Raw genomic sequence first — 25,542 nt, forward strand, 5'->3', positions numbered from 1 at the left:
GCTTATGTTTCCCTTTGATCAATATATTATTAATTTGAATCATTACATGATCAAGGTGCAGCATCCTTGTCATGGAATGTTGAATTTGGCCATGACATTAAATATGAATGAAAAAGTAACCGAAGGAGTCAATTGTTTAACCTGCACAGCATACTGGATTAGACGTCCATCGCCTGTCGTTCGCAGCCACCTCGTTTCCTATTAACAGCTACGTCAGCAATTGAATTTGCTTCTTTTTTGCATTCAAACAGAAATAATGTTAAAGAAAGTCTACTTCACCGCTTGTTCTGCCCGTGCAACAGGATCAATATTGAAAATGTGCCATTACCTTCTTAAAGCAAGCAGCATTCCTTTCCTTCAGGTCAGTGACTGTACGAGATGGCTGGTTTTGCGGCAGAATGAGAACAAAGAATATAACATTTCGCGCAGCAAGTTAATTTACCGCGGCACGACTCAAGTCTGAAAATTTCCGATAACGTCGCGGTTACAATCGAAGTCAGATGCCTTATCCATTATGCCACGCGGCTGCTGCCATGAGGAAAAACATTTTTCTTTTTTATATTAGGAGCACATTCGGGGCAATAGCTGTACAAAGGAGTGGGTTTTGGAAAAGATGAGCATATTTCAAGTAAATGAACAGAAACGCTGCGATCTGGGTGCGCACTTTAGCTGGGCTTCGAACTTGGAACACAACAGCTTAACAATTCGGTCATCACAACTGAAATCAGACTCCTTTTCAAAATATACATAGTGCTCCGGGACTATGCGAAAATCTGTCTTGAAGAGAAAGATTGTGAACCGAAACCTACAACCATCCCGTTTAAACAGACACAGAATGATCCGGGACTGCAAGCACATCCATTTTACACCGGTGTAGAATGACCCTTCACTGATAGCAGTTCTCTTTTAAAAGAAAAAAGTGGGATTTCTATGATCGCTGAAGGCAACTGTGCTGTGCGTGAATGAGCGTGGGGCTCAGGACAACGCGAGGCTGGGAAGGTGATTGAAGCCCCAGGTGATTGACAGGCAGGAAGGACGGAGGGAAGTAAAACCCTCCAGAAAAAAACCAATTTAACAAAATTTATCTACTTAATTTGTTAAGAAATGTATTGATAAGAATTTTAGTTCACAAAAATTGAAATTGATTTGATTTCAATAAATATATCATTAATTAATCATGTATTTATTTTATGATCGAACGAAGGCCGTCTGTGTCTAGATGTTTACCATTGGAGATAAGGGTGTGCACGCAGTAAATACCAACAGGCACCGTCTGCCCATGGTGGAAGACAAGCCACGAGGGAAGATGTGGGAGGCAACGGAGATATTTTAAAGTGACATGTGTCTGTCTTCTGTTTTTCAGATGTGCAATGTCAGGATCCGACAGCAGCTGCTTGTGCTGTGAAAGTGGGCAAAAGCAATCGAGTCCAGTGCAGGCAGATCAGAAAAAGCACATTTATTGTGAAAGTTAAAAAGCGGGGAGGTATACATTGTACATAAGTATACACTCACACACACACACACACACACTTATATACTAATATATATATATATATATATATATATATAAAAACAAAGTCAGTCAGTCAGTCATGTCTTGTATTGTCCTGTTTTGATTTGATTTGAATTTGAAAATAAGGTGGTTAAATTCATCATGTCACAAAGCCCACACTCAAGCCCTGGCTGAAATCCGTATGTTTCTAACTTGCGTTATTTGCATTTTTTCAGATGTGGAATGGCAAGATCCCACAGCAGATTCTTCTCCTGTAAGATATTCCACGAAGGAGTGTTCAAGCAAATCGGCAAGGCTTCAAGTTCCATGTAATGACTTTTTTCACACATGATATGAAATGCCATGCACGATCGCACAATTTGTTTGCACTCTCTCCCTCTCTCTCTTACACAAACTCACAAACAAACTAAAATTCCTACACCCTCCAAAGGCAGTTTGTGAAATTTGAAATTTGAAATCTGGAATAGACAGCACATCCCTTTTAAACAGACACATAATGATCTGGGACTGATAGCATATCCCTTTTAAAAAGACACAGAAATTTGCGGGACTGTAAGCAAATCCCTGTGAAGCAGATATAGAATGTTCTTGGATTGAGAGTTCTTTAATTTTAAACCGGCCCAGAATGACCCTGTACCGAGAGCAAATCGCTTTGAAAACAGACACAGTTTGATCCTGGACTGACAGCAAATCAGTTGAGACAGACACAAACTGATGGGTGACCTCTCGCATTTCCACTGTGAATATCACAAAGAGAGATTCATATCCCTCGACCAACGAGCAGCCGACAGTAAAGTGCGTAACCCATTCTATATTAAAGCGGCATATTCTGAAGGTAGTGAAGAAAGCTATTCGGCCCAACGTGGCTGTGCTGTGTCTCTGAGAGAGCCGACAAATTAGTTCCCCTCTCCATAGTCATGCGAATAACAACATAAGAATGTAAATTTTACCTTAGATGAATATATTGGGCCTGAAGTCATTGTGCTCGGCTTACCCCAGGCGCTCGGCTGAAAATAGTGATAACGTTCCACACCTTCCTTCTGCTCCTGCAGCCTCCGCATCTGAGACCTTCTCTTCCCGCGCTTCGCAGTGCATTCACGTCTTGGAGTTGCGGAGGGAGAAGCTGGATTCACGTGGCTCTGGACAGCCAATGCAGGTACAGTATTATCATTCGTAATAATAGCATCTCCGGAAGTAGGGATTCTCAGTATTACGAATGAAAACGCCCCCATCTCCCAAACACACATCAAAGTAAAAAAAAAGCACCTCACGTATGTAATATTAATTTAAATTTAAGTTAACAAATGTGTTGGAAAAAAATATATTATTCGGATTTTTTAAAATGTTGATATTTAGGGTTTAAAATAAACCTTCCTTAGTGGACAGAATTTTCATACATAAAAATGTTATTACATTTTATTTCGATATGTTTTTATATTTTTTACATGTTAGAAAACACTTACGCTGATAAAAGCAGGCTATGCACCTGCTTTTCCCAGGCGCAAGCAATTTAACGACATTCGCTGAGCAATTGATGGGCGAATAGTACATACTCACGCGATTGTCATTCTCATGAAGAAGCGTTGGGTCTGACAAGCAAGAATTTGACATTGGAAAACCTTGTTTTTAGTGCATGCGCCTCGCACGCCAAACAAGGGCTTTTGTGGGTCCTTGCCGGTTGCGTACTTACTCCGTACAGACCCAGTGAGGCTGGAATTACAGGCCCTATATTCATTTGAGACATGACATAGAAACATAGGAACATAGAAAATAGGTGCAGGAGCAGGCCATTCAGCCCTTCTAGCCTGCACAGCCATTCAATGAGTTCATGGCTGAACATGAAACTTCAGTACCCCCTTCCTGCTTTCTCGCCATAACCCTTGATCCCCCGAGCAGTAAGGACTTCATCTAACTCCCTTTTGAATATATTTAGTGAATTGGCCTCAACTACTTTCTGTGGTAAAGAATTCCACAGGTTCACCACTCTCTGGGTGAAGAGGTTTCTCCTCATCTCGGTCCTAAATGGCTTACCCCTTATCCTCAGACTGTGACCCCTGGTTCTGGACTTCCCCAACATTGGGAACATTCTTTCTGCATCTAGCCTGTCTAAACCCGTCAGAATTTTAAACGTTTCTATGAGGTCCCCTCTCATTCTTCTGAACTCCAGTGAATACAAGCCCAGTTGATCCAATCTTTCTTGATAGGTCAGTCCCGCCATCCCGGGAACCAGTCTGGTGAACCTTCGCTGCACTCCCTCAACAGCAAGAATGTCCTTCCTCAAGTTAGGAGACCAAAACTGTACACAATACTCCAGGTGTGGCCTCACCAATGCCCTGTACAACTGCAGCAACACCTCCCTGCCCCTGTATTCAAATCCCCTCGCTATGAAGGCCAACATGCCATTTGCTTTCTTAACCGCCTGCTGTACCTGCATGCTAACCTTCAATGACTGATGTACCATGACATCCAGGTCTCGTTGCACCTTCCCTTTTCCTAATCTGTCACCATTCAGATAATAGTCTGTCTCTCTGTTTTTAGCACCAAAGTGGATAACCTCACATTTATCCACATTATACTTCATCTGCCATGCATTTGCCCACTCACCTAACCTATCCAAGTCACTTTGCAGTCTAATAGCATCGTCCTCGCATCTCACACTGCCACCCAAATTAGTATCATCCGCAAATTTGGAGATACTGCATTTCATCCCCTCGTCTAAATCATTAATGTACAATGTAAACAGCTGGGGCCCCAGCACAGAACCTTGCGGCACTCCACTAGTCACTGCCTGCCATTCTGAAAAGTACCCGTTTACTCCTACTCTTTGCTTCCTGTCTGACAACCAGTTCTCAATCCACGTCAGCACACTACCCCCAATCCCATGTGCTTTAACTTTGCACATTAATCTCTTGTGTGGGACCTTGTCGAAAGCCTTCTGAAAGTCCAAATATACCACATCAACTGGTTCTCCTTTGTCCACTTTACTGGAAACATCCTCAAAAAATTCCAGAAGTTTTGTCAAGCATGATTTCCCTTTCACAAATCCATGCTGACTTGGACCTATCATGTCACCATTTTCCAGATGCACTGCTATGACATCCTTAATAATTGATTCCATCATTTTACCCACTACTGAGGTCAGGCTGACCGGTCTATAATTCCCTGTTTTCTCTCTCCCTCCTTTTTTAAAAAGTGGGGTTACATTGGCTACACTGCACTCCATAGGAACTGATCCAGAGTCAATGGAATGTTGGAAAATGACTGTCAATGCATCCGCTATTTCCAAGGCCACCTCCTTAAGTACTCTAGGATGCAGTCCATCAGGCCCTGGGGATTTATCGGCCTTCAAGCCCATCAATTTCCCCAACACAATTTCCCGACTAATAAAGATTTCCCTCAGTTCCCCCTCCTTACTAGACCCTCTGACCCCTTTTATATCCGGAAGGTTGTTTGTATCCTCCTTAGTGAATACCGAACCAAAGTACTTGTTCAATTGGTCTGCCATTTCTTTGTTCCCCGTTATGACTTCCCCTGATTCTGACTGCAGGGGACCTACGTTTGTCTTCACCAACCTTTTTCTCTTTACATACCTATAGAAACTTTTGCAATCCGCCTTAATGTTCCCTGCAAGCTTCTTCTCGTACTCCATTTTCCCTGCCCTAATCAAACCCTTTGTCCTCCTCTGCTGAGTTCTAAATTTCTCCCAGTCCCCATGATCAAAGTACAGCTTCCTTGACAGTAAAATGCAAATTTGGCCATGAGGTTTTATGTGATTGACAAAACAACAAGAGGCTTCAAACGTTTTGCACAATAAGGACGAGTATGGGATTCGGAGCCACGCATGCCGATCACAATGGATTAGCAGTTATTCGCATTAAACTCTGGGCCACCTCCTCTCCCGTTTGAAGCAACGCTAGGCATTCAATGTCCTGCTTTTTGCATCCAAACAGAAATATTCTGCAAGAATATCCACTTCACCGCTTGTCCTGCCTATGCAAGCAGATCGACAATGTTGAAAATGTGCCATCAGCTTGTTAAAGCAAACGGCTTTCATTACTTCAGGTTGTGTACACACGTGGAATTAAATGCACCAGATACAGCAGAAGTAGGAGCTGCTGAAACAGCGGAGTTAGGATATTCATTAAAAGAATGAATTGGGATGGGGCAGCAGAAAAGGGGAACTAGGAGCTCCGGAAACACAGGAATTCGGAGATCCGGAAACAAGGTAATTAGGAGCTCCAGAAACATCAGCATTGGTTGATCTCCAGAAACAACGGAATGAGAGTGCCCTAGAATGATGGGAAATAGGATCAAGAAACAGTTGAATTAGGATCTCCAGAAACACGGAGAATTAGGATCAACAGAAACAGGGGAATTAGCAGCTACATGTACGGGGGAATTAGGAGACCGTAACATAAACCTGAAAATTAGTAGAGAGCTCCATAAACAGGGAAATTACGAGACAGCTACAGTTAAAATGGAATTCTTAGATCCAAATACTGGGAAGTTAGGAGAGGGCATCATAATCAGGGAAAGTAGGAGCGCCAGACATAGGGTAATTAGGAAGAGGAAAATTAAGAGCTCCAGCACTTTAAGTTATAAAGCAAGGTAATTAGGAGCAGCAGAAAAGGAGAGTTAGCAGTTGAACAAAGAGGTGAACTCGGATCACCTGATACAGGGGAATTATGAGCTCCAGTGACAGGGGCATTATTTACTCCAAAACATGGGACAAAGATGCTACTGAAACAGTAGAACGAGGAGCTGCAGAAACAGTGTAATTGGAGCGCCAGAAAGAGGATAATCTGGAGTTCCTGACACAGGGAAATGAGGAGCACCTGAAACTGGAGAATTAAAAGCTGCTGAAATAGATAAATGAGGAATGCAAGAAAATGGAGAATTCGGATCTCCAGAAACAGCTGAATTAGGAGCTCCAGAAACAGTGGGATAAGGAGCTCCAGAAACAGGGGAATTAGAAGTTCCTGAAACAGAGGGATAAGGAGCTCCAGAAACAGGGGAATTAGGAGCACCTGAAACAGAGGGATAAGGAGCTCCGGAAACAGAGGAATTCGGAGGTCCTGAAACAGAGGGATCAGGAGCTCCTGAAACAGAGGAATGAGGAGCTCTTGAAACATGGGGAATTCAGAGCTCTGGGTACATGGAAATTAGGAGTTTCAGAAACAGGGGAATTATGACCACCAAAAACAGGAGGATTAGGAGTTATTTTAGTACTTGCACCTCTAAATATCAATTGCCAGGCACATTTTCTAAGTATAATATACTCTGATCCATCTTTCTAAGGTTCAATATGAAATAATTTACAATTCGTCACTGGGACCTATATCTGCATACTTATTTTCACACATACATAATAAACGTCTCTTTGCAAAGTTATGTTCCAAGACACTATTTACAGTGCCAAATATATTTTTATTCACTAAAATTGGACGAGAGAGCGGAACTGGAAAGTGCCTCCCCGTTTGTTTGTCGTTCTCTGTCTCCTCACGTCTGTCTTTCTTTCTATCTCCCCATCTGTTTCCAACACTCTCTTACCCAACATGTCACTCCGCGTCTTTCGCGCCACTTGTGTAACCCCCGTCTGTCTTTCTCTGTGCACCTCCCGCCTGTCTCTCCGTCTGACTCCCACTGTCTTTTGCTTTCCTCTGCTGTTATCTCTATTTCTGTCTCCCCGTCTGTGCCCATCAGTCTCTCCCCCTCCTTCCCTCTCCCGTCTGTCTCTCGAGTCTATCCCTTGCAGTTCTCCGTCCGTCTGGCCCCGCCGTCTGTCAACCTTTCTCTCTCACTGTCTGTCTCTGTCGTTACCTCCCTGTCTCCCTCCTGTTTAGCTCCCCCGTTTGTCACCCTCTCTGTCTCCCCAGTCTTGCTCTCTCTCTCCTTAACTTTTCTGTGTCTTTCTGATTCTTCTGTTCTATTTCTGTCTTGCCCGTTTCCCTCTGCTGTATCTCTCTCCCCTTCTACATCCTCCCGTCTGTCTACCACCATCAGCCTCACACACTCTGTAACCTTCTTTTTCATTTCCAGTCGGTTATCTCCACCACACGGTCTCTCGCTCTCTCTCTATCACCTCCTGTAGGTCTCTCTCTCTCACTGTCCCCCCGTCCCGCCGCTCTCTATCACCTTCCTATCTCTCGCCTGTCTTTCTCTCGCTCTCTCTGCTGCCCCTCTGGCTCACCAGTTTTCCGATTCCCGTCGAGCACCTTTGTCTTTGTAACATATCATCTACCTACCGCAGCCTGTCGCAATGCACCATTCTTCCAGTCAATCTCTATCCTAACACACCCAATGTGTTGCTTTCTCTCTCTGTCTCTCGCTCCCCCAGCTCTTTTTCTTTGTCAACCACGTCCTTTTCTCCCTGTCTTTTCTGTTTTCTGCCCATTTTTCTCCCGCGTCTGACCCACTAAAACCCTCCACACGTGTACACACTTCGTCATCAAACCCGCCTGTCCCTGTCTATCAATCTCTCATTCTCTCTGTCACCGTCAACTGTTTATCTCTCTTTACCTCGCCGATCTGTCTATCTGACTCCACCTTCTGGTTCTCTCCCACTTTTTCCCCACGTCTGTCTCCCCACTGTCTCTTCATCTCTGTTACTTTGTTTGACCCATCTATTACCCCGCCGTCTGCCTCTGTCTCTATATCTCTCTCTGGCGGCCTCTTTCCCTGTCTCCAAAGTTTTTAAAAAAAATAATTCAGAAATGTGGGCGTCGCTACCAAGGCCTTCCTTCCTTTCTCTCGCTCTCTCTCTCGGTGTTTTCCAGGTCTGTCTCCTCCTTCTTTCTCCACCACCTGCCTCTCTCTGTCTTGCCATCTGTCTTTTTCCACCGCCAGTCTCAATCACTCTATCTCTCTTCCCACCCTCCTACCCGTGTCTGTCTCTCGCTCTGATCCGCCGAATGTCTCTCTCATTCTGCCTCCTCGTATGTCTTTCTGGTCCTGTCTCTCCTGTATGCCGCTGTCTCTGCCTCTGTCTCCTCATCTGTCTGCCGTTGCTGTCTGCCGCATTTGTTTCTATCGCGGTTTCGCCCTGTTTGCCCCGATTGTTTCACCAAACTCTCTATTTACCTGTCTCTTACAGGTCTGTCTCATCCCCTCTCTCCCACTCTCACTGCCTCACCCCACCGTCTGTCTCTCTCTCTTTATCTCGAACTCAGCCCAGTGTGTTATCTTTCTGGCTAACGCCCATCTGTCTCCCCTGTCTGTCAATTACTGTCCCCTTCCACCATTCAACCCCGTCTGCCTCTGTCTGTCGCTCTCTATCTGCATTCGTCAGTCTTCCATTTCTGCCTACCCTGTCTGTCACGCACTTCCCCCTTCCATCATTCTCCGCCGCCTGCCTCCTCCCTTTTGCCTTCCACGTCTATCTCTCTTTTTGTCATCAATCATAACTCCCACCTACCCAGTTTGTCTCCATCCGTTTCTCACCTGTCGTTCAGTCGTGCCGCCCACTCCCCTCAGTATTGTCGCTCTCTATATCCCCCAACATAACTAACTCACTCTGTCATCACTCCGTGGCATCGAACAGGAAATTAGAGGTGCATGCAATAAGGGTGCAGCATATAATGGGTGACTTTAACATGCAAATAGATTGGGCGAACCAAACTGGAAGCAAAACGGTGGAGGAGGATTCCTTGAGTGCAGATGGGATGGTTTTCTAGACCAATATGTCGAGGAACCAACTACGGGGGAGAACATCTTAGACTGGGTGTTGTGTAATGAGAGAGGATTAATTAGCAATCTCGTTGTGCGAGGCCCCTTGGTGAAGAGTGACCATAATATGGTGGAATTCTGCATTAGGATGGAGAATTAAACAGTTAATTCAGAGACCATGTTCCAGAACTTAAAGAAGGGTAACTTTGAAGGTATGAGGCGTGAATTGTCTTGGATAGATTGGCGAATGATCCTTAATGGGTTCACTGTGGATGGGCAATGGCGGACATTTAGAGACCGCATGGATGAACTGCAACAATTGTACATTCCTGTCCAGCGTAAAAATAAAAAACGGAAGGTGGCTCAAGCGTGGCTATCAAGGGAAATCAGGGATTGTATTAAAGCCAAGGAAGTGGCATACGAATTGGCCAGAAATAGCAGCGAACCCGGAGACTGGGAGAAATTTAGAACTCAGCAGAGGAAGACAAAGGATTTGATGAGGGCAGGGAAAATGAAGTACGAGAAGAAGCTTGCAGGGAACATTAAGACGGATTGCAAAAGTTTCTATAGATATGTGAAGAGAAAAAGATTAATAAAGACAAACATAGGTCCCCTGCAGTCAGAATCAGGGGAAGTCATAACTGGGAAAAAAGAAATGGCGGACCAATTGAACAAGTACATTGCTTCGATATTCACTCAGGAGGACACTAACAACCTTCCGGATATAAAAGGGGTCAGAGGGTCTAGTAAGGGGGAGGAACTGAGGGAAATTCTTATTAGTCGGGAAATTGTGTTGGGGAAATTGATGGGATTGAAGGCCGATAAATCCTGATGTACTGCATCCCAGTGTACTTAAGGAGGTAGCCTTGGTAATTGCGGATGCATTGACAATCATTTTCCAACATTCCATGGACTCTGGATCAGTTCCTATCGAGTGGAGGGTAGCCAATGCAACCGCACTTTTTAAAAAAGGAGGGATAGAGAAAACAGGAAATTATAGACCGGTCAGCCTGACATCGGTTGTGGGTAAAATGATGGAAACAATTATTAAGGATGTCATATCAGCGCATTTGGAAAGAGGTGACATGATAGGTCCAAGTCAGCATGGATTTGTGAAAGGGAAATCATGCTTGACAAATCTTCTGGAATTTTTTGAGGATGTTTCCAAATAGTTGTCAAGGGAGAACCATTGATGTGGTATATTTGGACTTTCAGAAGGCTTTCGACAAGGTCCCACAAGAAATTAATGTGCAAAGTTAAAGCACAAGTTATTTGGGGTAGTGTGTGCTGACATGGATTGAGAACTGATTGTAAGACAGGAAGCAAAGAGTCGGAGTAAATGGGTACTTTCAGAATGGCAGGCAGTGACTAGTGGGGTACCGCAAGGTTCTGTCGTGGGGCCCCAGCGTTTTACATTGTACATTGATGATTTGAACGAGGGGATTAAATGTAATATCTCAAAATTTGCGGATGACACTAAGTTGGGTGGCAGTGTGCGCTGTGAGGAGGATGCTATGAGGCGAAAGAGCGACTTGGATATGTTAGATGAGTGGGCAAATGCTTGGCAGATGAAGTATAATGTGGATAAATGTGAGGTTATTCACTTTGGTGGTAACAACAGAGAGACAGACTGTTATCTGCATGGTGACAGATTAGGAAAAGGGGAGGTGCAAACGAGACCTGGGTGTCATGGTACTTCAGTCATTGAAGGTTGGCATGCAGGTACAGCAGGTGGTTAGGAAAGCGAATGGCATGTTGGCCTTCATAGCGAGGGGATTTGATTAAGGGGCAGCGAGGTGTTGCTACAGTTGCACAGGGCCTTGGTGAGGCCTCACCTGGAGTATTGTGTACAGTTTTGGTCTTCTACCTGAGGAAGGACATTCTATGTATTGTGGGAGTGCAGCGAAGGTTCACCAGACTTATTCCCGGGATGGCGGGACTGACCATCAAGAAAGACTGGGTCAACTTGGCTTGTATTCACTGGAGTTCAGAAAAATGAGAGGGGACCTCATAGAAACGTTTAAAATTCTGACGGGTTCAGACAGGTTAGATGCGGGAAGAATGTTCCCAATGCTGGGGAAGTCCAGAACCAGGGATCACAGTCTAAGGATAAGGAGTAAGCCATTTAGGACCGAGATGAGGAGAAAATTCTTCACCCAGAGAATGGTGAACCTGTGGAATTCTCTACCACAGAAAGTTGTTGAGGCCAATTCACTAAATATATTCAAAAAGGAGTTAGATGTAGTCCTTACTACTCGGGGGATCAGCGGGTATGGCGAGAAAGCAGGAATGGGCTACTGAAGTTGCATGTTCAGCCATGAACTCATTGAATGGCGGTGCAAGCTAGAAGGGCCGAATGGCCTACTCCTGCACCTATTTTCTATGTTTCTATGTCTCCCCTCCCCCTAGTCTGTCTCTCTCTCTCTCTTTCAAAATCTCTGTCTCGCTTTCTTTCTCTCAGGACTGCCTCCTCTGCATCAAAACCACCTGCCTGTCTCTCTCTTTCTGTGACATGCACATAACTATCTCCCCCTGCCTATCTATCTCTCTGTCACCTTTACCAGGTGTAAGATTTTGAAGGAGATCTTCCAGGCAAGAGTTGAGAAAATCGCGCAAATCTCCGACCTCAAGCACCCTTCTCTTGGGGATGCGTTGGATCTGTCAAAAAGCATTTTGACTGTCCCAGTGCCAGTTTTCTGCGCACGCACATCGCGCTCTGAGAGGCGCATTTGAGGGGCCTCGACGTGTGCGTGCTTACATCGTACGTGACCTTATGGACCTCAATTGTTGGAAGTTTAGCAGGCTCTCTGTTGCCATGTATTTCCATCAGTCTGAAACAGAACGGGACAAGTTGTCAATGGCGATTGCAATAATTATAAATATTTCACAGCATGTTATGAAATTAATTTATTAAGCTTCATTTTAATTTAATTAATCCCGGAATGGGCATCAAACATCTGCCGACAAGGAGCGAGCGCTGCATCCTAAACACTAGTTGGCGGTCACAGGGGTGAGTAAACATTGATGTCGAGAACTCGTGAACCAGTCAGGCGGCTTTTGTGAGAATGTTTAAATGGAGAATGTTCAAAGTAAACTCGTCGCAACAGCAATGAACTGCAATTAATAAAAACAGCCAATACCTGTGTTTTATTCCGGCAGACATGGCAGAAATTAAACGGCGGAAGAAAACCGTTTTGAAGATTGAATGTCTTTTGGAACTGGCTCGTTTTATTAATTGTAAAACATATGATTTATCTTAAATACTTGGATATTTCATTGCAGTCCTCTGCTGTTGCGCCTTTACCAGAACAACAACAATAATTTAGCTCCCAGATTAATGCGTGGTAACCGCATTGGTTTCAATACTCACAAAGTGGTGCTTTGGGATTACAATATCGGATCGTATCTGGATTGCATTGTTGACGCTTCACGTCAATCAAATTTAATCACAACGCCGTCATCAGAAAACTTTCCATAGATGCTGCCTGACTGGCTGAGTATATCCAACATTTTCTGATTTCATTTCAGATTTACAGGAATCGCAGTCCTTTGCTTCTGAAACGAAAAAGTAACATAAGTTGACGTCATTGGGGATTCGAATGTCAGTACCTTTCTGCAACGGCAAACGTGAGTCTTGCGTGGTGTGTATCCTCCCTTCTGCCAGGTAAAGAACATCACTGAGTGGGTGCAGAACATTTTCAGGGGCGAAAGGGAGCAGCATAAGCCGTGATCTATGTGCTAACCAATGACATAAGGAAACAAGGGGATGAGTTCCTTTAATCAGAGTTTCAGGTGCAATTGAGGAAATTAATGAGCAGGACCACAAAGGAATTCTATGGATTATTCCCAGTGCCCCGCGCTATTGAGTTTAGAAAAAGCAACGTATGTCTGGATAAACGGTGCACGAAGTTGGGCTACAGAATCCTCGGGCATTGGGACCAGTTCTGGCGCAGGAGGGACCTGTTCCAGTCGGTCGGGTTGTACATCAATAGAGTTTGGACCAATGCCCTCGCGGGAAGTTTAACAACTGGGTCGGGTGAGGGGTTGAACAAATTTGGCAATGGATTTGTGTACCAGGATGAAACATCTGTAGATGTTGTGATTATGCCTTTATTCACAAGTCCAGATGATTTTTATTATTTAATGATAGCAGTGAACGTGGCCACAGACAGCGCACATCAGCCCATCCTTGGGAAACGATATACCCCGGTTCGGCTAAACCTTCCCTTACACTGAGCATAAGCAGAGGAAACACAGGCACAGCAGAATTTGCTGAGGACCGGAAGGAGTAAAATATTATTTGATCAAAGAAAGCTCTAAATATATTTTGGTGTCTATGTGTTAAGTTGCAAATTGTTCTGTGGGATATAAATATATTTTGTATATCTGTGTTAGTGGTTATGTATTTGAATGCAACAAAGTTATTTATAATAGTATTGTGGAGCATCTGTGTTTGTTATATATGTATTTTCTGTGTATATCTTTGTATCTATGTTACCTGTAAACACCTCGCAAATAAACGTAAATACAATTATAGTACGGAGATACTTAGAGATAAATTCATAAAGAAAGCAGACATAAAAACAAATACATTTAGAATAACACATATATGAACACAAATAATTTGATTATCAATGTTCCACACAATTTAATTTACAACTCACAGATAGATGCACAAATATATTTATAAATTTGCCGCACGGGCATCCAAATTCACTACAAATAACAAAACATTGTACAAAAAATAAAACACGTCTATGGCGAAAATCTATGGAGTCTCAATAACTGAAGGCTTCTTGCAGAGAGTCGGCACAGACACGGTGGGATGAACAGCTTCCTTCTGTGTTGAATGATTCGTTGATTCTTTGCCTTCTTCCTCGTAAGACTGATGGAACAGGCAGCTCTATGAGGAAAGCACTAAGACCGCAGGCTGTGAAGCTCTAGTGGCGCAACCGGTTAACGCGCGGTACATATAAAGCAGTACAGGCCCGGAAAATGCCGAGGTTGTGAGTTCGAGCCTCACCTAGAGCAGCCAATGCTTTTGCGTGTGATGTTTGTACTTTTCAGAGTTTGAGGCCGTTTACTATTTATCCATCTCTCTTGTCTCTTCCGCCATGCACCAAGCTGCTGTCTGTCTCTCTTGCTGCGGATAACTCAGTGTCAATCTGTGGGTTATTTCTGAATGAACACCCGTGCCTGTTCCCCACATGAAATAAATGAGGGCATCAAACAATTCCTCATCTGGCACTAGGGAGCGAATGAACCAACATTTACAAGAAGATATAGTTTATTGTAAATATAACATTCCCTCTTGAGTGATATAGGTTTAATTATGTACAAAACCAAACTATGATCACAACGTGTTTCCAATAAGCCGCCTTTTAATATATTGTCGCAAGCGCTACCATTGTAGATGAAGGAGTTTCATAATTAATAAACATAGAAAACAAGCAATGAAACGGTAGAGATGGTTCTGAGAATGTTGAATGCCCTCGCCCACAGCAACATTAAAAACAATGTTTAAAACTGGCAGCTTGCAGGAGGAAGGGAAGAGAGGAAAGAGAGCCACAGAAAAGCCACAGGAGTTTCGGAAGCTTCGGGCGTTTTTCTCTGACCACAGCATAGTTGCGCACGGCACGTATATTGTTGCTTTTAAATATGAATAAAATGCTACGTTTGTTTGCAGCTGTTTCTGTTACTGTCCCTTTTAACTAATTCTTAATTCCATTTGTCTGCAATGATTCCATAAATCTTCATATCCTTGCCTAACAAAAATCGATCAATGCGAAACTTGAAAATGTCAATTGCATAAACCTCGATAGATTTTTAGGGCAGGAATTATAAGACAGTTTGAATAGGCAGCTGTATGGGGAAGCACTAATACCACACAGCATCAGCACATAATTCCAGCGACGGAATTGGATATGGCGCAGTACTTACCTGACAGTGTAAGCACCTAGAAAAGCCGAGGTTGTGAGCTCGAGCCTAACCTAGTACAGCTAATCGCTTTGCTTGTGACATTTCGACAGTAATCGAAGGTACAATTGATATATCCCCAAATGTTACCGACATATTCACTGTGTTATTCCAGCACACAATATTGCAACGGAGGATGACAAATTTACATATATGTGGGCTGGAGTGGAGGCGCTTTGACATTTAATCAATAACTCTGATGGAAATAATATTGGGCCGGAAAAACACTCGATTTCAAAGAGAAGATATGTAAACGCATTGGTTATCTCCAAATTATTCCTGCACCACATTCAAAAGAAACAATGATTTTCCTGAACATTTCACTAAAAATGTTGTGCTCAGTGTTGCAATGGCTCGTGCATTGGAATTCTCGCTGATTCAGTTCCATAGAAACATTCAAACTTATTGATTCGATTCCCATCAAAGTCCAAATGTAAATTAATAGAATGGTTACCGCACAGCAGGAGGCCATTCGTCCCATCGAGAGCGTGCCAGCTCTCAGCTCGTTCATCTCCCCTGTCCTCTCCCCATTGCCCTGCAGGATAGGATTGGCTTGTTCCGAGGCTGTAAAGTAATTGTTTGCAGCAAACCACAAACGTCTGCGATAGCCGGTAGGTTTAATGTTTTGGGCCTGAAATCCACTCAGGTTTACCTGCTCGCCGCTACACTGTTTGAAGCTCCGTTCAGTGCTTGAATAAGTAAGAGCTGTAGCTGCCGGGCTTCATTTCCGTCTCGCAGAGCCTTAGAGATCCGCCAGGGCGGGATGCACGTTTAAACTGTCGCCCAATTATCCTTTACGCTTTTACAACATTTCAAGAGAGCAAAAGGATTCCCCTCAAGCTGCAATGATCTTTTCTGTTATTGTCTTCGCATGCTTCTTTCTATCTCTCCCTGTGTCTGCCTCTTATATTTCTCTGCTTTTCGCTGATTGGGTTCTCACTTTTAACTGGACTGCCTGGGCTGATCTAACCAGCAACAAGGTCAGCAATGGGTATCGAAAGACGTGGACTCTAGGACAGGAATGGTGTAAATTAGGGGCAAATATCCTCACAGATATGTCCCTTCGCGCTCGCAGTGAAATAAAGCAGCACCGAATATAGTTGTCTTAACGTAGAGTGTGCCTTAAGTGGATGCCGACACAGACGACAATATATAGCTATTAATGCTTCAAAATCTTATTTGATAATACAGGTCACGTTTCAAAACTAGTTTTGTTAAGACATTCCAATATTGTTGTATTGGAATAGTCAGCAATGCTCGCACGGCAGTTGGATGCCAGTTGGAAAGCTGGCCGAAAGAACACGCAGAACATTCACTTTCTGCTGAGTAGACCATGAGCCTCCATCTTGAAAATGGTTCTCCAGTCCCACGAAGAGGGGATTAAGCATCATGGGAGTTGGATGGGACTCTGCACACGTGTATAGCAGGACGTGTAGGGGGCAGTTACCCTTCCTTAAAGAACAGTAATGACTCAGTTCAAGAATTTGCTCGCACCACTCGCAATTCGGCCCAAGGATGAGCCGAGCCGATCACGTGGAGTTAATACAATTCTTCCAGTCAGCAAATTCAGTTGGCATATCAAGAAAAACGTAAGAAATCACCGTTACTTAGTCATTGAGCGCGCAGCATAATGGATAAGGTGTTTATTTCTGGTATGTTCCATAATGGTACCAGGAAATTACAGTTTTGATGAGATTTGGATTCAAAGCCTAATTTATGTAATATTCAGTCAAATGCTTGGAAGGTTTATCAGCAACAAACGCTTAACAAAGTAAATTGACACAATCGATTTGCACTCCATCGCCTTAACCTCTCGTCTGCCATATAGCACAACTCAACTATTCCATTTCAGGCTTTTTGCATCCATACAGAATTACGCTGCAACAAGTCCCTGTCACGACGTGTCCTGCCCGTGCACCCAGATGGACAATGTTGAAAATGTGCAATCAGCTTATGTTAGCAAACGGCCTTCAGTTACTACAGGATGCTTGTGAACTGTCTCCTCAAAAGATGAGGTGCGGGCCCCTTTTAAATAGACCAGGCAGCCTGGCCAAGCTGGTTTCAAAATAACCAATATCGAACGTTCTACAGTTAGACCACATTAGGAGTACTGTGTGCAATTCTGGTCGCCATATTATAAAATAAACTAGCAAGACACTGGATAGGGTGCAGAGAAGATGGTATACTATCAGGAAAGAATCGACAAGCTCAATTTATTTTGTCATGAAATGAGAAGTCTGAGTGGTGAACTAATAGAGCTCCTTAATATCTTGACAGGTTTTGATAGAGTAGATACAGAGTGGTTCCACTTGTGGGGAAGGTATGACACAAAAAATAGTGGGAAATTGGGTGTGTAGAGGACACAGAGCGGTTGCAACGAGATTTAGACAGGTTAGTTGTGGTCACCTTACTTAAGGAAGAATATACTAGCTTTGGAGAGGGTACAGAGACGATTCATTGGGCTGATTCCGGAGAGGAGGGGTTTACATTATGATATTAGATTGGGTCTTTACTCTTTGGAGTTCAGAAGGATGAATGGTGATCTTAGAGAAACAATTAAAATAATCAAAGGGATCGACAAGATAGAGGCAGATAGGTTGTTTCCACTGGTCGGGGAGACTAGAACTTGCGGGCACAGCCTCAAAATAAGGGGGAGCCAATTTAAAACCGAGTTGAGAAGGAATTTCTTCCCCCAGAAGGTTGTGAATCTGTGAAATTATCTGCCCAGGGAAGCAGTTGAGCCTAGCTGATTGAATGTATTCAAATCACAGATCGATAGATTTTTAACCAAAAAGGGAATTAAGGGTTTTTGGCAGCGGGTGGGTAAGAGGAGTTCAGTCCACGGCCAGATCAGCCATGATCTTGTTGAGTGGCGGAGCAGGCTCGAGGTGCTAGATGGCTTACTCCTGTTCCTAATTCTTCTGTCAGTCATTCAATCTCCTGCTTCTTGTGCACAAAGAGAAATAATGTGCAAGAAAGTCCACGACACAGCTTGCTCTGCCCATGCAACCAGATGGTTAATGATGAAAACGTGCCATTAGATTCTTAAAGCAAACAGCCTTCCTTTACTTCAGATGAGTGACTGCAATAGATGGTTGATTTTCGGCAGAATTACATGAACGAATATTAGATTGCACGCAACGAACTAATTGACCACGCCACTACTAGAGACCATCAATTTAAGAAAAATCAGCAACAAATCAAATTGGGAATTAAGAAGAATCTTCTTTAGCCAGAGAGTGGTAAGGATGTAGAACTCGCTACCACCAGAGAAGTTGAATCAAATATTATAGATGCATGCATGTAAGTAGCGGTTCGATAAATATATGAGGGAGAACTGAATGGAGGGCTATGCTGATAGTGCTGGATGTGGAAAGATGGGAGGATGCTCCAGTGGACCACAAACGTCGACATTGACAGGTTGGGCCGAATAGCCTGTTTTTGCATTGACTATCCTATGTAAGCGTAAGAAATCAACACCCATGGGTCCAATTCAAAAGTCAACTTCTCACAACTTTGAGACCTAGAGGAGATAACACTGATTAATATTCCTGTCTAGGGTGTTTCAAAAAGATGTCAAAATGGATGCTCCTTAAAACCAAGCTTTGGGGCATCTGCCATAATTTTTCTTTTATGTGGCTCCGTGTCAGTGTCATTTGATTTGTCTGAAGCTTTTGTGGAGCGCCGTGTGACGTCTTACTCTGTTAAAGGCGCTACATAAATGCAAGTTGTTGTTGTTGTAGTATTTACATCATTGACTCACTGTTTCAGGTTTCAAAGAAAACGTGCTGTTTGAGAAGGCATGTGGCATACTTACCTTTATTAATGAGGTATATTGTACAAGAGCAGTGAAGTTATGCTTGAGCTATATAAAACATTACTTGTGCTACAGCTGGAATACTGCGTAGACGTCATTGCAGGAAAGATGTAATTGCTCTAGAGAAGGTTCAAAAGAGATTTACGAGGATGTGCCTGGACTGGGGAATTTTAGCTATGAGTAATGATTCGGTAGGCTGGGTTTGTTTTCATTGGAACATAGGAAGCTGAGGGGAAACATTATTGATGTGTTCAAAATTATGAGGGGTAGAGAGAGACTGGACAGGAGCGACCTATTTTTCTGAGCAGATTGGTCAACAAACAGGGGACATAGATTTAAAGTCATTGGTGGCAAGTTTAAAGGTGATTTGGCGGGAAATGTCTTCAACCAGAGCAAGTTGGGAGTCTGGATCTCACTGCCTGAAATGTTGCTGGAGGCAGAAAACCTCACCACATTTAAAACACGCTTGGATATGCACTTGAAGTGCAATAATCTACAGGGCTACGGATTAAAAGCTGGAACATGGGATTCTGCTGAATAGCTCTTTGTTGGCCGCGTTGGCCGGATGGGCCGAAATATCCTTCTTCCATGCTGTAAATAACTATGATTCTATGATTCTGTTCTAAGCGAGGATCTAACTTCAGATAAAGCGGACGTGGAGACTTTACGGGTAGAATTAAGAGATCGGAAAGGATTTAGGACAATAGTGGGAGTTGTGCATAGGCCCCCTAGTCGCAGCTGTGAAGCACTAGAATATATAAATGTAGAGATTAGACAAACGTGTCGTCAAGACATTGTGGTTTTAATACGGGATTTAAATTTTCATACATATTGGGATAATCGGACTAGCACCTGTCAGAAAGATTTTTCTCCTTGGAATAGACAACGCTAAGAGGCGATTTATGACATAAGTTCAAAATTATGAAGTGTTTTGTTATATAAAAAGGAAAAAGCTTTAAAATGTCGCATTTAACGTGATATAATCTCGATCGGCCCAGATGGTTTATGAGACCAACACTTTACCACTTGACCACCGCACCCTGAAAATCTCGTGCTTTGTCTGCTAGCAAGGACACGATGGGCTAAATAGTTTCCTTCTGTGCTGTAAATTTCTATGGTTTTATGGTTCAGTCACTGAGGTGATGTTACTACCAATGTGCTGTTATAGAAGGAGTTCCATGATTTTCACCACGTCACAATAATGGAAAGATAATATTTTTCCTGTTTCATTTTCTGCGGAGTTGATACTAGAGTTGGAAAAATCAATCTGCTACGATCATGCACACTTCTGACTTTATGATGAAGGGCAGATCATTGATGAAGCAGGTGAAGATGAACTCCTGCAGCATAGCCTGGGCTGAGATGATTGGCATCGAACACCCACAACCATCTTCTTTTAGGTTAGGTATGTCTTCTGCAGTGGAGATTAGCCCCGCGATGACTTAAACTTAGGAGCCTCCTTGTTGAAACATTCGGCCAAATGCTGCTTTGAAGTCAACGACAATCACTCTCGCCTCATTTTAGAATTAATCACTTTTGGCCATATTTGGACCAAGGCTGTAATGATGTCTAGAGGCTGGGGGTCCTGTCGGAACTCAAACTGAGCAACGGCGAGCAGTTGGGTCATCCTACGTTCGTGAAAGATGCTACGGGAATGCAAGCTCGTGCCTTTGCTGTTTGAAAACATCGCACACTTGCATGATGTTTATTTGTAGGATCAAATGTGTCATCGAGCTGAAATCTTATTCCTACCTTCCTCTTCGCACAGACCCTATCAGGGCTTCAAAGCATTGCACGTTTTAAAATGTCAGTTTTAAAGAAATTGTTTCATTTTATATTTCTTAAAGATTAAGAAGGCACAACAGGCAGCCAGATATCCCAGTTTGCCGATGATGCAAATATTGGTGATATTGTAATTAGTACAGACGTTAGCGTAAACTTATAAAGATATACTGATAGTTGAAATGAATGGACGATTCAGTGGCAGATAGATTCCAAACAGGTAATTGTATGGTCACCCATTTTAGATCACAAAGGTTAGATCCGAGTAGTAATTAAATGGAGCACAACTCGGAGGGATGGATTTCCAAAGTGGTTTGCAGTCTCAGTGCGCATACCGCTAAAATGCAGTAGCAAGTTACGAATATATTCGAAACAACTAATGGCATGTTAGGCTTTATAACTAGGGGTTAGACTATAAAGCAATGGAAGTTTTTCTTCAACTGAACAGAGATGTAGTTAGACTATATCTGGAGTCCTCTAAGTTATAGAATATAATAGATCATAGAAGTTTACAGCATGGAAGTAGGCAATTTCGGCCCATCCTGTCCGCGCCACTGTTATCCAGCCTAATCACACTTTCCACCTTAAGCTCAATAACCCTGCACGTTACGGCACTTCAGTTGCATATCCAAATACTTTTGAAATATGCTAAATGTTTCTGCCTCTACCACTCTTTAGGTAGTGCGTTTTACACAGCCACAACTATCTGCGTGTCGAAATTTCCCATCACATCTCCTGTAAACCTTCTCTAATCAGTATAAATGTATGGCTGCTGATTGTTGAGCCCTCTGCTAAGGGCAATAAGCTGTTTCTATCCATTATATCTAGTCCCCTTAAGGGCACGGACCCTTAGAAATGATAGGCTGGATTGGAATGTGTTCAGTTCATACTCACCAGAATGTTACCAGGATGTCACGGGTTAAATTATGAGGAGAGATTACATAAACTTGGCCTGTACTCCCTGGAATATAGAAGGTTAAGTGGTGATTTTATTGAGATTTTGAAGGTTTTAAAATTAATTGATAAGATAGATAGAGATAAAGCTTTTTTCACCGTTCGTGGGGGAGTTTACGACAAGAGGACATCATGTTAAAATCAGAGACAGGCTATTCGGCAGAGAAGTTAGGAAAATCTTCTTCGCGCAAAGGGTGATGGATTTATCTTCTACAAAAAGCAGGATATACTAGCTCAATTAAAAATGTTAATTTTAGATTGATAGTTTTTGCTAGACACTGGTTAAAATGATGTGGAGCCAATGCAGATGGATGGAGTTATGATAGAGCTCAGCCAAGAATTAACAGAATGGCGAATAGGCACCTGGGGCGAAGTAGCCTAATCCTGTTCCTTTGTTCAGTCAATTGGAAAACACCTATTATAAATAAAGAAACGTTGTCTCGAAGGGACAATTACAAATATATCATTTGCAGAGATTGTGGACCGCTTCCAAGCTTTCATACAAACAAGCATTAAGTGTAATTCTCAAACCAATTAATTGAACATTTACTTGGAGTGGATTGGAACCCACGCAGGCATACATCAGTTGGATTTTAATTCCAACGCCTTATCAACTCGGCGATCTCGTCATGGGCACGCTGCAGTGCAGTGCTTGCAAATTTGGCAAATCGCTTGGAGACTTAAAATTTAACTTTCAATGCAGAGCAAACTACACGTCTGCATACTCTGCAAACATGGGAGGATATATATCTTGTAAAAACTGTGGATGGTGAAAAGCTGAACTGCAAAACACAGCACTTAGGTAAATAACGCATTGAACTGGTCGTCCGTAACTAGACAACAAACCCCCTTGCATTAACCCACAGAACATTTAATCTTCCCGTCAACACTGAACATCTTTTAATGAATAATGTAAAATGCACGTCAACGACCCAGTATCAGCAATCTCAGACTAAACCAGCGCATAAGGCATAAACCATAAGGTATGGAGTAAACTGATATGGGGAGCGATGGAGAGAGTGAGAGAGAGAAAGTCATATTTGGACGGATAAACAGATCCCCAATGAGAAAAGCGTACACAAATTGACTGCAACTGGGTAAGACATAAAGCGACATTGACACACGGAAAGAAAGTTAGAGTCAGAGAGAAATAGAATGAATGATAGAGAGAGAAAAATAGAACCAGCACACTAAATGTGAGAAAATCCATGCCGGTTCGGCCGGGAATTAAATCCGTGAGGTTTACAGGTGAAATAAAAAGCTCACTGAGAGAGAGGATTGTAGCATCACAGAAGCATCGGATGAGACACTTTCCCCAGAGCTCGCCAAACTGTTCGCCATCAACTATTTACCCAATTCCCTTCTGGAGGTGGTCAGCAGGCAGCTTAAGAGCGTGCAGGTAGAGAGGGAGTGGGTGATCAGCAGACAGAATTGGAGGACTAGGCAGGTAGTGCACGAGCCCCCGAGTCCATCTCGCTCGCCAACAGATATTACCTTCTGAGTACCTGTGTGGAGATAGTGCCTCTGACGACTGCAGCCACATCCAAATCCACGGCACCGAAGGTGGTTCAGCTGCACAGGGGAGGAGAGAGAAGAATTGAAGAGCTATACTGGTCGGGGTTTCAATAATCAGGGGAGCAGACAGGCGTTTCTGCCACCGTAGATGCGACACCAGATTAATATTTTATTTCCTGGAGGCAAGGATGTCACCGAGCGGCTGCAGGGCATTCTGTTGGAGGAGGGTCATCAGCCAGAGGTCATTGTCCATACTGTTACCAATGACATAGGGAGAAAGAGGGGTGAGGTCTGCAGGCAGAGTTTGGGGAAATACGAGAGAAGTTAAAAAGTAGGACCAGAAAGGTAGTTATGTCCGGAATACTCCAGTTGCTACGAACTAGTGAGTCGAGAAATAGGAGGATAGAGCACGTGAATGCATGGCAGGAGAGATGGTGCAGGAGGGAGGGTTTAATTTCCTGAGACATTTAGACTGGTTTTGGCGGAGTTGGGACCTGTACAAGCCGGACGGGTTGCACCTCAACAGAGCCAAAATTAATAACCTCGCATTGCGGTGGGCCGGGGGGAGGCGGTGGTTGCTCGTGCTGTTGGGGAGGGTTTAAACTAGTTTGGCAGGTGATGGGAACCTTAGAATAGATTCAATAGGGAGGGGAGTAGAGTTTGAATTAAAAAGCAAAAAGGTACAAAGTGAGTTTGTAGGAAAGAGGAAACAAGCATCAAAAAAGGGTAAAAAAACAAATTTTAAAAGAATTTTGTCTAAATGCACGTTGCATTGCTAACAAAACAGATGAGTTGACGGCACAAATAGATACAAATGAGTATGATCTGATAGTCATTACATAGACGTAGTTGCAACGTGACCAGGACTGGAAAGTAAATATTCAGGGGTATTTGACATTTCGGAAGGACAGACAAAAAGGAAAAGGAGATGGGGTAACACTGTTAATAAAAGATGGGATCAGTGCGTTCGTGAGAAACGATATTGGCTCTGAGGATCAAGAGATTGAATCAGTTTGGGTGGAGATAAGAAACAATAACGGCGAAAAGTCGCTGTTGGGCGTAGTCCATCGACCCCCAAAGAGCAGCTGCACGGTTGGACGGAGTATAAATCAAGAAATAATGGAGGCTTGTAAAAAAGGCACGGCAATAATCATAGGGGCTTTTAACCTTCATAGCGTCTGGATAAAGTTAATTGGTCAGGATAGACTTGAAGAGACGTTCAAAGAGTTTATGCGGGATACGAAGGACACGAAACAGACAGAGAGAGAGAGAAACAGAGAGAAAGAGTGAGAAAGAGAGAGAGAGAGAGATAGTGATTGAGGGGGATATAGAGTGAGAGAAAATGAGAGAATGAGGGTGAGGGAGAGGGAAACAAATAGACAGAGGGATGAGGGATAGTGCAAGGGAGAGTGAGGATGACAAAGAGGCGGAAAGGGATAGAGCGAGAGAGAGATAGAGAGAGAGAGAGAGAGAAAGAGATTGAGAAAGAAGGAGGGGGAGAAAGAGAAAGATGATGGTGCGTGAGAGAAAAACAAACGGACAGAAAGCGAGAGAGAGCGAGAGCGAGCGAGGGAGGCGGGAGGGTGTGGGCCGAGGGAGAGGGAGTGAGGGAGAGAGAGAGAAATAGACAGAAAGAAACTGCCGTGAATTTGCTATATTTTACCCAATCCAGGGCAGGAACACGAAGTTCCAACACAATTACTTTTTTTCACGTTTCGAATCCTGAAAGGTGCGACAAAATATAAGTCATTTGGTTCATCATATTTACTAACTGCGAGGGATAACAATTAAATAGGTTGATAAGGATGTTTGTCTCTCTCTTTGTCCCTCTCCCTTTCTGTCTCTGTCTCTGTCTTTGGCCCTCTCTCTCGCTCTCTCTGACTCTCCGTGTCCCTCTCCCTTTCTGTCTCTGTCTTTATCTTTGGCCCACTCTCTCGCTCTCACTGACTCTCCTTGTCGCTCTCCCATTCTGTCTCTGTCTCTATCTTTGGCCCTCTCTCTCGCTCTCTCTGTCTCTCCTTGTCTCTCTCCCTTTCTGTCTCTTTCTCTATCTTTGGCCCTCTCTCTTGCTCTGTCTGTCTCTCCTTGTCCCACTCCCTTTCTTTCTCTGTCTCTGTCTTTGACCCTCTCTCTCGTTCTCTCTGTCTCTCCTTGTCCCTCACCCTTTCTGTCTCTGCCTCTATCTTTGGCCCTCTCTCTCGCTCTCTCTGTCTCTACGTGTTCCTCTCCCTTTCTGTCTCTGTCTCTGTCTTTGGCCCTGTCTCACTCTCTTTCTCTCTCCTTGTCTCTCCACCTTTCTGTCTCTGTCTCTATCTTTGGC

The 25,542-nt window shown here is 43.5% G+C and overlaps 1 non-coding gene across 1 annotated transcript; it reads left to right on the top strand.

Annotated features, from left to right (window-relative positions):
* Positions 1 to 14,115: 14,115 nt before the first annotated feature.
* trnai-uau (transfer RNA isoleucine (anticodon UAU)) lies at positions 14,116 to 14,209 on the top strand. The gene is made up of 2 exons: positions 14,116 to 14,153; positions 14,174 to 14,209. It is a non-coding gene; the product is annotated as a tRNA-Ile (tRNA).
* Positions 14,210 to 25,542: the final 11,333 nt, after the last annotated feature.

This window comes from Pristiophorus japonicus, unplaced genomic scaffold (genome assembly GCF_044704955.1).
Source record: "Pristiophorus japonicus isolate sPriJap1 unplaced genomic scaffold, sPriJap1.hap1 HAP1_SCAFFOLD_58, whole genome shotgun sequence".
Classification (NCBI taxonomy): Eukaryota; Metazoa; Chordata; class Chondrichthyes; family Pristiophoridae; genus Pristiophorus; species Pristiophorus japonicus.